The following is a 12,397-nucleotide window of genomic DNA, read 5'->3' as shown; positions in this document are numbered from 1 at the left end:
ATACAATACATTAAAGAAAGAACTCACAAAAGATACAGCAATCCCACTACTGGGTGTATATCCAAAGGAAATGAAATCAATATGTTGAAGAGATAGCTGCACTCCATTGTTTATTGCACATATAGCCAATATATGGAATATATATATTACCCAAGATATGGAATAATAATATATTAATATATATAATAATAATAGCCAAGATATGGAATCAACCTAAGTGTCCATCAACGGATGAATGGATAAATAAAAGGTGGTTTATATATACAATGGAGTACTATTAAGCCATAAAAGAGAACATGGCCAGGTGCAGTGGCTCATGCCTATAATCCCAACACTTTTGGAGGCCAAGGCAGTCAGGCAGATCACTTGACCAGCCTGGGAAACATAGCAAAACCCCATCTCTACAAAAAATTAGCTGAGTGTGGTGGCATGTGCCTGTAGTCTCAGCTGCTTGGGAGGCTGAAGCAGGAGAATGACTTGAGCTCGGGAGTTTGAGGCTGCAGTGAGCCAAGATCATGCCACTGCACTCCAGCCTGGGTGACAGAGTGAAACCCTGTCACAAAAATAAACAAACAAACAAACAAATAAATATAAAAAATAAAAGAGAACAAAATCCTGTCATTTGCAGCAATATGGATAAAACTAGAGGTCATTGTGTTAAGCAAATAAGCCAGGCACAGAAAGACCACATGAACTCTCTCATATATGGAATCTAAAAAAGCTGACCTTATAGAAGAGGAGAATAGAATGGTGATTACCAGAGCTTGAGCAGTTAGGGGACAACGGGACTGGGAGATGTTGTTCAAAGAATATATAATTACAGCTATATAGGAGGAATTTTTAAATGTCCAGAATAGGCAAATAAATACATGATTGTTCAGGGCTGGAGGGGCAGAGGGGAAAGGATGGGTTTTGGAGGGTGGAGAGAAATGGAGAATGAGTACTAATTGTTATTAAGTTTCTTTTTTGGAGGATGAACATGTTCTCAAATGATAGTGGTGATGGTTTCACAACTCTGTGAACATACTAAAAACTATTGGATTTTACACTTTGAGTGAATTGTATGATATGTGAATTATAACTCAAAGCTGTTAAAAAAACTCAAAAAATAGAACCATCCTACTTTTATCATGTATAGACTAGTAGATACTATTGATTAACAACATGGAATATTTAGTTAAGAATAATTTACTTGCCGTTTAGAATTTAGAAGAATCACTGAGCTATAACTTGGAGGCTTCCGGTACAACTTAAAGCAATAGTCTATAAAGTTAAATCTTGCCCACTCTTCTCTGCATGCTTTTTGTTATCATGGTAGAACTATCTTTCTAGGAGATTAAATTGGAATGGAGGACTGTGCAGAAGGGTCTCTCTACCCACCTGCTCCAATGCCTTAAGTTTGCAAAAAGTTATGAAGGAGAGAAAAATTAATACTATTGCTTGAAAATAACAAAATGTGCTATCAGTATATCTAAATTTTTTTTAAATTCCAGAAATATTGAAAGCATATTATCAGATTAACAGAGCAAACCTCAGTTTAAAATGTAATGTAAAGCCTAGTGCAGATTATAACAAATGCACCAAACTGCTGCTGGATGTTGGTGGTGGAGGCTGTGTGTGGGAGTGGGTGGATTATGTAATTTCGGCTCCATTTTGCTTTGAACCTAAAACTACCCTAAAAAATAAAGTCTATTAATTTAAAAAACAAAATAACAAAAAACCTAGTGTACCAGAGACTTTACAGGTAGAAGTTGTTGTAAGAATGTTCACATGTTCTAAGCTTTGGATTTAGCTTATGTTCTAGGCATTGGATAAAGGAAGAGGAGAATTCTTTGGTCAACTGCTTTGGAAGCAGAAGGCAAAAATAACATTTACTGGTAGGACAGTTAATGCAGAAAAACAGGGACATTCTTCAGAGCATGATTTTTAGCTGGAGGTGATATTACTCCCACCAGGGCAAAACTTAGGTCTTGGGTGGGAAATTTTGGGGAAAGAAAACAAAAAAACCTAAATATTGCTATAGTCTGTGGCTCCAACAGGCCACAGTATGTACACAGAGACGTAGCCCATCTGTGGTACTAACATTTCATGAAGGAGAGGTGGTGATTAGGAAAAAAATGTCTACAAAGTTTCCTTAGGAGGGTGATAATGAAAAAAAGATTGAGAAGCATTGCTCCAGAACGTAGTAACCCAGAAGAGGGTTGGAAGAAGGGATGGGCTGCTAGTTTTGATGTGTCTGGCCTGGCTCATCCACAAGCAGGGCTGTGCAATCACAAAGCCAAGAATCACCAGACTTTTAAGGAAAATCAACACTGTGAAAGACAGGCACCAAACCCAATAAATATAAGTATGAATGCCCAAGGAAACAGTCAATAGAGCAAACAAGATTTTAAGTTGGACTATAATTAAAAACCTTAGAGCTATAAAAGGATACTGCAACCACAATAGCAGGTAGTTTTTAAAGAATCAGTTATTGATTTTGAAAATAAAAAGGGCCAGGGGGCCAGGCATGGTGGCTCACACATGTAATCCCAGCACACTGGGAGGCCGAGGCAGGCGGATCACCTGAGGTCAGGAGTTCGAGACCAGCCTGGCCAATATGGTGAAACCCCATCTCTACTAAAAATACAAAAATTAGCTGGGCCTGGTGGCACGTGCCTGTAGTCCCAGCTACTCGGGAGGCTGAGGCAGGATAATTGTTTGAACCCGGGAGGTGGGGGTTGCAGTGAGCCAAGATTGCACCACTGCACTCCAGCCTGGGTGACAGAGAGAGACTCCATCTCAAAGGGGGGGAAAAAAAAAAGGGCCGGACATGGTGGCTCACACCTGTAATCCCAGTACTTTGGGAGGCCAAGGTGGGTGGATCACTTGAGGTCAGGAGTTTGAGACCAGCCTGGCCAACATGGCAAAACCCGTTTCATCTAAAAATACAAAAATTAGTCGGGTGTGGTGGCACACACCTGTAATCCCAGCTACTTAGGAGGCTGAGGCCAGAGAATTGCTAGAACCCCAGAAATGGAAGTTGCAGTGATCCGGGATCATGCCACTGCACTCCAGCCTGGGCGACAGAGTGAGAATCTTTCTCAAAAAAAAAAAAAAAAAAAAGACAAGAAAAAAAGAAAAGAAAAAATATAATCACTGAAATAAGGGGCCTACTAGATAAACCAAATAGCAGAATAAATATAGCAAAGAATAAAATAGTGAACTGTAAGAAATGAGCACAAGAATCCAGCCAAAGTGGAGCACACCACACAGAGATGGAAAGCACAGCCGAAAAAGGAATAAAACAATAAGTTCATGCATCTTAATTGCACAATTGTATGTTTTTTGGGGGGGTGACAGAAAAAACTTATACCTACAGATAGATATGATAGGTAGTCTTCTAAAATGGCCACGTTTTCTTTTCCTTTCTATAGGAGGGGAACTTCCTAGGACAACTTTATAAAATCCTTACTTCATAGAGTTATTGTGAGAATTATTATCACAAGATGAACCTCATTTGTGCAGCTCACGAAGTAAGACACTTTCCTTTATTCTCAACTGCACTACCATTACCTTACTGTGTGACTAAGATCTTTTGTGTCATTACATGGTGAGATCTTAGCATCAATAAGCAGGTTTGAAATGATTCAGTACTTCCTCTAACTTTATTGCACAATAGTAGTGAGTAGAGCACTGAGTCAGATGGAGAAAAAATAGCCTGTCTTAAGTCAAGTGAGTAAGAACTACAAATAATAGAAGCCCTCAAACTGCATATTAACTGCACTTTACAATTAGTTGTTAACTGTAATAGGAAACTAATCATCCACCTGTTATAGGTTCAGGAAAATAGAAAGGCAGAGTTTGCATGATTTTTTCAATGCTGTCAAACAACAGCAATACTGGGACATCCCGTAATTCCTTTCTGCTATTCCACTGGACTTTTGCAATGCACTTGTGGCTCATGTAGACTTAACTATTCTCTGGTAAAGATAATAGTAAATATTGATTGAACGCTATTATATTTCAGGCATGTAGGTGCTTTACATGTATTAACTCAGGTAATTAATCCACAGGACATCCATACAAGGTAAGTATTACTATTATCCCCATTTTATAGGTGAGAAAATTGAGGCTCAGAGATGTTCAAGCAATGTCCCTAACAACTAGTGACAGAGTCCAGGGTGAACCAGGCAGTCTGGCTCCAAAGCCTATGCTCTTAACTTTGTGTGCAGTGGAGACACTTCGGGTTTATAGACTGAGACTGGAAGTACTGGAGGCTTTGAAGCGTTTCCTAGGGTGGAAGTAGAGAAATGCATTGTACTACCAGGCACTCAGACATTTCAGAAAGAGTTGTTACTGGCTGGCAGTAAATGCTGATTCTGCTTCCAGCAGTTTACTTGTATCTTACTTTGTTACTCTTTCTCTTGACTTCTTTTCTTCCTTTTTTTCAAGCCTGACTAAGGAGGAGGGTGGCCGTAAGTACCAAGCTGGCAGGCCCCTTGTACTGAACAGTGTGTACACATGAGAGAGTAGTTTCCAGGTGCCAGGGGGAGGCACACATATGGTGATCTTTCAAATTTCAAAGTAAAATATGGGAAGCCTACTTTCATTCTTTTACCATATTGGTGTTTTTCAAATTACATCTGCTATTGGTTTGGTTTTTGTCAAGATTTTCATAGAAAGACGTATCTGTACTACACTAGCTTGTGACCATGTTTTAAAAAATTATAATAGTAATATATGCTCATCATAACAAAAAAATTGAAGAGTACAGATTTGCATAGAGCAAAAAACCTTCCTTTGGGGCAGAGATTTAAATGTAAATATGAACCTTAAATTACTAGAAGAAAATATTGGTGAATTTAAATAATTATCTTAGAATGAGGGAAGGACTCTAGGCATAAAATAACATCCTGTAAGAATAAAGGAAAACATCAGTACATTAAATTGCATAAACTTTCTCATGAAAAATGTACTGTAAAAAACTAAAAAGATAACAACAGCAGGGGGATACAATTTTTAATACTATGAGAAATTGCTATTTTTAAAAACCATACAAACAGCTGCTTCAAATCAACAAGAAAATTATAATTAAATAGAAAAGCAGGCAAAAGGCATGAAAGTTTAACAAAAAAAGCCTATAAAATGGATGTAATGGATGTATTTTTCATATGATTATTAAAGATTTAAACTTAGAGATGCAATTTCACTCTTGTTACCCAGGCTGGAGTGCAATGGCATGATCTCAGCTCACTGCAACCTCTGCCTCCCAGGCTCAAGTGACTCCTGCATCAGCCTCCTAAGTAGCTGGGATTACAGGCGCCTGCCACCACACCCGGCTAATTTTTGTATTATTAGTAGAGACAGGGTTTCACCTTGTTGGCCAGGCTAGTCTCAAGCTCCTGACCTCATGTGATCCACCTGCCTCGGCCTCCCAAAGTGCTGGCATTACAGGCGTGAGCCACCATGCCTGGCCGATTTAAACTTTTTATAGTATCCAGTGTTGGCAAGGATGTGAAGAAGTAAGTAGGCTCACATACTCTTAGTGGAAGTAGAAATTGATATAACCTTTTGGAAGGCAATATAGCAGTATTTTTTTTATTATACTTTAAGTTCTCAGGTACATGTGCACAATATGCAGGTTTGTTACATAGTTATATGTTGCAGGAAGTCAGGGACCCCGAACGGAGGGACCGGCTGGAGCTGAGTCACAAAAACATAAATTGTGAAGATTTCATGGACATTTATCAGTTCCCAAAATTAATACTTTTATAATTTATTACACCCGTCTTTACTGCAGTCTCTGAACATAAATTGTGAAGATTTCATGAACATTTATCACTTCCCTAACAATACTCTTATAATTTCTTATGCCTGTCTTTTTTTTTTTTTTTTTTTTTTGAGACAGAGTCTCACTCTGTCACCCAGGCTGGAGTGCAGTGGCGCAATCTTGGCTCACTGCAAGCTCCACCTCCCGGGTTCACGCCATTCTCCAGCCTCAGCCTCCTGTGTAGCTGGGACTACAGGCACCCGCCACCACGCCCAGCTAATTTTTTGTATTTTTTTTTAGTAGAGACGGGGTTTCACCGTGTTAGCGAGGATGGTCTCAATCTCCTGACCTCGTGATCTGCCTCCCTCGGCCTCCCAAAGTGCTGGAATTATAGGCATGAGCCACCGCGCCTGGCCACCTGTCTTTAATCTCTTAATACTGTTATCTTCATTGGCCGAGAATGTACGGCACCTCAGGACCACTATTGTACACATTGATTGTAGAACATGTATGTTTTGAACAATATGAAATCTGATTGTTAAACGTGTGTTTGAACAATATGAAATCAGTGCACCCTGAAAAGAACAGAATAACAGTGATTTTCAGGGAACAAGGGAAGATAACCATAAGGTCTGACTGCCTGCGGGGTTGGGCAGAATACAGCCATATTTTTCTTCTCACAGAAAGCCTATAGACAGATGTGCGAGTAAGAGAAATATCGCTGAATTCTTTTCCCAGCAAGGAATAACCCTGGGGAAGGAATGCATTCCTGGGGGCAGGTCTATAGACAGCCACTCTGGGAGTGTCTGTCTTATATGGTTGAGATAAGGACTGAAATACACCCTGGTCTCCTGCAGTACCCTCAGGCTTACTAGGATTGGGAAATTCCAGCCTGGTAGTTCTCTGCTCTCGAGCCCTGTTTCCTGTTAAGATGTTTATCAAAACAATATATGCACAGTGGGACATAGAACCTCATCAGTAATTCTAATTTTGCGTTTGTCTTGTGATCTTTATGGCCCTTTGAAGCATGTGATCCTTGTAATCTACTCCCTGTTCGTACACCCCGTCCCCTTTTTAAAATCCCTAATAAAAACTTGCTGGTTTTGCGGCTCGGGGTCATCATCACGGTCCTACCAATATGTGATGACACCCCCGGAGGCCCAGTTGTAAATTTTCTCTCTTTGTACTCTTCTTCTTTATTTCTCAGACCAGCCGACACTTAGGGAAAATAGAAAAAACCTACGTTGAAATATTGGGGGCTGGTTCCCCCGACAGGTATGCATGTGCCACGTTGGTTTGCTGCACCCATTAACTCGTCATTTACATTAGGTATTTCTCCTAATGCTATCCTTCCCCCAACCCTCCACCCCCCAACAGGCCCCAGTGTGTGGTGTTGCCCTTCCTGAGTCCATGTGTTCTCATTATTCAACTCCCACTTATGAGTGAGAACATGCGGTGTTTGGTTTTCTGTCCTTGTGATAGTTTGCTGAGAATGATGGTTTCCAGCTTCATCCATGTCCCTGCAAAGGACATGAACTCATCCTTTTTTATGGCTGCATAGGATTCCATGGAGTATCTGAGCCACATTTTCTTAATCCAGTCTATCGTTGATGGACATTTGGGTTGGTTCCAAATCTTTGCCATTGGGAATAGTGCCACAGTAAACATACGTGTGCATGTGTCTTTATAGCAGCATGATTTATAATCCTTTGGGTATATACCCAGTAACAGGATTGCTGGGTCACATGGTATTTCTAGTTCTAGATCCTTGAGGAGTCGCCACACTGTCTTCCACAATGGTTGAACTAGTTTACAGTCCCACCAACAGTGTAAAAGTGTTGCTGTTTCTCCACATTCTCTCCAGCATCTGTTGTTTCCTGACTTTTAATGATCGCCATTCTAACTGGTGTGAGATGGTAGCTCATTGTGGTTTTGATTTGCATTTCTCTGATGACCAGTGATGATGAGCATTTTTTCATGTGCCTGTTGGCTACGTAAATGTCTTCTTTTGAGAAGCGTCTGTTCATATCCTTCATCCACTTTTTGATGGGGTTGTTTGTTTTTTGTCTTGTAAATTTGTTTAAGTTCTTTGTACATTCCGGATATTAGCCCTTTTTCAGAAGGATAGATCGCAAAAATTTTCTCCCATTCTGTAGGTTGCCTGTTTACTCTGATGATAGATTCTTTTGCTGTGCAGAAGCTCTTTAGTTTCATTAGATCCCATTTGTCAATTTTGGCTTTTGTTGCCCTTGCTTTTGGTGTTTTAGTCATGAAGACTTTGCCCAAGCCTATGTCCTGAATGGTATTGCCTAGGTTTTCTTCTAGGGTTTTTATGGTTTTAGGTCTTACATTTAAATCTTTAATCCATCTTGAGATAATTTTTGTATAAGGTGTAAGGAAGGGATCCAGTTTCAGCTTTCTACATATGGCTAGCCAGTTTTCCCAGCACCATTTATTAAATAGGGAATCCTTTCCACATTGCTTCTTTTTGTCAGGTTTGTCTAAGGTCAGATGGCTGTAGATGTGTGGTGTTATTTCTGAGGCCTCTGTTCTGTTCCATTGGTCTATATATCTGTTTTGGTATCAGTACCAAGCTGTTTTGGTTACTGTAGCCTTGTAGTATAGTTTGAAGTAAGGTAGCATGATGCCTCCAGCTTTGTTCTTTTGGCTTAGGATTGTCTTGGCTATGCAGGCTCTTTTTTGGTTCCATATTAACTTTAAAGTAGTTTTTTCCAATTCTGTGAAGAAAGTCATTGGTAGCTTCATGGGGATAGCATTGAATCTATAAATTACTTTGGGCAATGTGGCCATTTCCATGATATTGATTCTTCCTATCCATGAGCATGGAATGTTCTCCCATTTGTTTGTGTCCTCTTTTATTTTGTTGAGCAGTGGTTTTTTGTTCTCCTTGAAGAGGTCATTCACATCCTTTCTAAGTTGGATTCCTAGGTATTTTATTCTCTTTGTAGCAATTGTGAAGGGGGTTTACTCATGATTTGGCTCTCTGTCTGTTATTGTTGTATACGAATGCTTGTGATTTTTGCACATTGATTTTCTATCCTGAGACTTTGCTGAAGTTGCTTATCAGCTTAAGGAGACTTTGGGCTGAGACGATGGGGTTTTCTAAATATACAGCCATGTCATCTGCAAACAGAGACAATTTGACTTCCTTTTTTCCTAACTGAATACTCTTTATTTCTTTCTCTTGCCTGATTGCCCTGGCCAGAAATTCCAATACTATGTTGAATAGGAGTGGTGAGAGAGGGTATCCTTGTCTTGTGCCTATTTTCAAAGGGAATGCTTCCAGTTTTGCCCATTCAGTATGATATTGGCTGTGGGTTTGTCATAAATGGCTCTTATTATTTTGAGATACATTCAATTAATACCTAGGTTATTGAGAGTTTTTAGCAAGAAGGGCTGTTGAATTTTGTCAAAAGCGTTTTCTGCATCTATTGAGATAATCATGTGGCTTTTGTCTTTGGTTCTGTTTATGTGATGGATTACATTTATTGATTTGAGTATGTTGAACCAGCCTTGCATCCCAGGGATGAAGCCGACTTGATTGTGGTGGATAAGCTTTTTGATGTGCTGCTGGATTCAGTTTGCCAGTATTTTATTGAGGATTTTCACATCAACGTTCATCATGGATATTGGCTTAAAATTCTCTTTTTTTTGTTGTGTCTCTGCCAGGCTTTTGTATCAGGATGATGCTGGCCTCATAAATGAGTTAGGGAGGATTCTCTCTTTTTCTATTGATTGAAATAGTTTCAGAAGGAATGGTACCAGCTCCTCTTTGTACCTCTGGTAGAATTCAGCTGTGAATCCGTCTGGTCCTGCACTTTCTTTGGTTGGTAGGCTATTAATTATTGCCTCAGTTTCAGAACCGGTTATTGGTCTATTCAGAGACTTGACTTCTTGTGAGTTACTCTTGGGAGGGTGTATGTGTCCAGGAATTTATCCATTTCTTCTAGATTTTCTAGTTTATTTACATAGAGGTGTTTATAGTATTCTCTGATGGTAGTTTGTATTTCTGTGGGATCGGTGGTGATATCCCCTTTATCATTTTTTATTGCATCTATTTGATTCTTCTCTCTTTTCTTCTTTATTAGTCTGGCTAGTGGTCTATCTATTCTGTTGATCTTTTCAAAAAACCAGCTCCTGGATTCACTGATTCTTTGAAGGGTTTTTCGTGTCTCTATCTCCTTCAGTTCTGCTCTGATCTTAGTTATTTCTTGTCTTCTGTTAGCTTTTGAATTTGTTTGCTTTTGCTTCTCTAGTTCTTTTAATTGTGATGTTAGGGTGTCGATTTTACATCTTTCCTGCTTTCTCTTGTGGGCATTTAGTGCTATAAATTTCCCTTTACACACTACTTTAAATGTGTCCCAGAGATTCTGGTATGTTGTGTCTTTGTTCTTATTGGTTTCAAAGAACATCTTTATTTCGCCTTCATTTCATTATTTACCCAGTAGTCACTCAGGAGCAGGTTGTTCAGTTTCCATGCAGTTGTGCAGTTTTGAGTGACTTTCTTAATCCTGAGTTCTAATTTGATTGCACTGTGATCTGAGAGACAGTTTGTTGTGATTTCTGTTCTTTTACATTTGCTGAGGAGTGTTTTAGTTCCAAGTATGTGGTCAATTTTAGAATAAGTGTGGTGTGGTACTGAGAAGAACTTATATTGTGTTAATTTGGGGTGGAGAGTTCTGTAGATGTCTATTAGGTCTGCTTGGTCCAGAGCTGAGTTCAAGTCCTGGATATCCTTGTTAATTTTCTGTCTTGTTGATCTGTCTAATATTGACAGTGGGGTGTTAATTGGACAGTCTCAGATTATTATTGTGTAGGAGTCTAAGTCTCTTTGCAGGTCTTTAAGAACTTGCTTTATGAATCTGGGTGCTCCTGTATTGGGTGCAAATATATTTAGGATAGTTAGCTCTTTTTGTTGAATTGATCCCTTTACCATTATGTAATGGCCTTGTCTCTTTTGGTCTTTGTTGGTTTAAAGTCTGTTTAATCAGAGACTAAGATTGCAACCTCTGCTTTTTTTTGCTTTCCATTTGCTTGGAAGATCTTCCTCCATCCCTTTATTTTGAGCCTATGTGTGTCTTTGCCTGTGAGATGGGTCTCCTGAATATAGACCACAAATGAGTCTTGACTCTTTATCCAATTTGCCAGTCTGTGTCTTTTAGTTGGGGCATTTAGCCCATTTACATTTAAGGTAATATTGTTATGTGTGAATTTGATCCTGTCATTATGATGCTAGGTGGTTATTTTAACCATTAGTTGATGCAGTTGTTTCATAGTGTCGATGGTCTTTACAATTTGGCATGTTTTTGCAATGGCTGGTACCGGTTGTTCCTTTCCATGTTTAGTGCTTCCTTCAGGAGCTCTTGTAAGGCAGGCCTGGTGGTGATAAAATCTGTCAGCATTCGCTTGTCTGTAAAGGATTTTATTTCTACTTCACTTATGAAGCTTAGTTTGGCTGGATATAAAATCTGAGTTAAAAATTCTTTTCTTTAAGAATGTTGAATATTGGCCCCCCCTCTCTTCTTGCTTGTAGGGTTTCTGCTGAGAGATCTGCTGTTAGTCTGATGGGCTTCCCTTTGTGGGTAACCTGACCTTTCTTTCTGGCTGCCCTTAACATTTTTTCCTTCATTTCAACCTTGGTGAATCTGATAATTATGTGTCTTGGGGTTGCTCTTCTCAAGGAATATCTTTGTGGTGTTCTCTGTATTTCCTGAATTAGAATGTTGGCCTGCCTTGCTAGACTGGGGAAGTTCTCTTGGATAGTATCCTGAAGAGTGTTTTCTAACTTGGTTCCATTCTCCCTGTCACTTTCAGGTACACCAATCAAACATAGATTTGGTCTTTTCACATAGTCCCATATTTCTTGGAGGCTTTGTTCATTTCTTTTCACTCTTTTTTCTCTAATCTTGCTTCTCACTTTATTTCATTAATTTGATCTTCAATCACTGATATCCTTTCTTCCGCTTGATCGAATTGGCTATTGAAGTTTGTGTATGCTTCACAAAGTTCTTCTGCTGTGTTTTTCAGCTCCATCAGGTCATTTATGTTCTCTACACTGGTTATTCTGGTTAGCCATTCATCTAACCTTTTTTCAAGGTTTTTAGCTTCCTTGCAATGGCTTAGAACATGCTCCTTTAGCTCAGAGAAGTTTGTTGATACTCACCTTCTGAAACCTACTTCTGTCAACTCATCAAACTCATTCTCTGTCCAGTTTTGTTCCCTTGCTGGCGAGGAGTTGTGATCCTTTGGAGGAGAAGAGTCATTCTGGTTTTTGAAATTTCCAGCCTTTCTGCTCTGTTTCTCCCCATCTTTGTGATTTTATCTACCTTTGGTCTTTGATGTTGGTGACCTACGGATGGGGTTTTGGTGTGGATGTCCTTTTTGTTGATGTTGATGCTATTCCTTTCTGTTTGTTAGTTTTCCTTTTAACAGTCAGGCCCCTCAGCTGCGGGTCTGTTGGAGTTTGCCGGAGGTCCACTGCAGACCCTGTTTGCCTGGGTATCACCAGCGAAGGCTGCAGAACAGCAAATATTGCTGCCTGATCCTTCCTCTGGAAGCTTCGTCCCAGAGGGGCACCTGTCTGTATGAGGTGTCTGTTGGACCCTACTGGGAGATGTCTCCCAG

At 39.7% G+C, this 12,397-nt stretch overlaps 1 protein-coding gene across 4 annotated transcripts in view; it reads left to right on the top strand.

Moving 5' to 3' along the window:
- MED4 (mediator complex subunit 4) overlaps positions 1–12,397 on the top strand; it is a 180,155-nt gene that overhangs the window by 18,980 nt on the left and 148,778 nt on the right. The window contains exon 4 of one of the 4 annotated variants that reach the window (XM_054664926.2): positions 3,417–3,515. The exons of the other annotated variants lie outside the window; for them this stretch is intronic. The gene's annotated coding sequence lies outside the window, so the exon portion shown is untranslated. The remainder of the gene's footprint in view (positions 1–3,416; positions 3,516–12,397) is intronic. 4 annotated transcript variants of the gene reach the window in all.

Source organism: Pan troglodytes, chromosome 14, assembly GCF_028858775.2.
Source record: "Pan troglodytes isolate AG18354 chromosome 14, NHGRI_mPanTro3-v2.0_pri, whole genome shotgun sequence".
Taxonomy (NCBI): domain Eukaryota; kingdom Metazoa; phylum Chordata; class Mammalia; order Primates; family Hominidae; genus Pan; species Pan troglodytes.
This window is presented reverse-complemented; position numbering and strand designations above follow the sequence as displayed.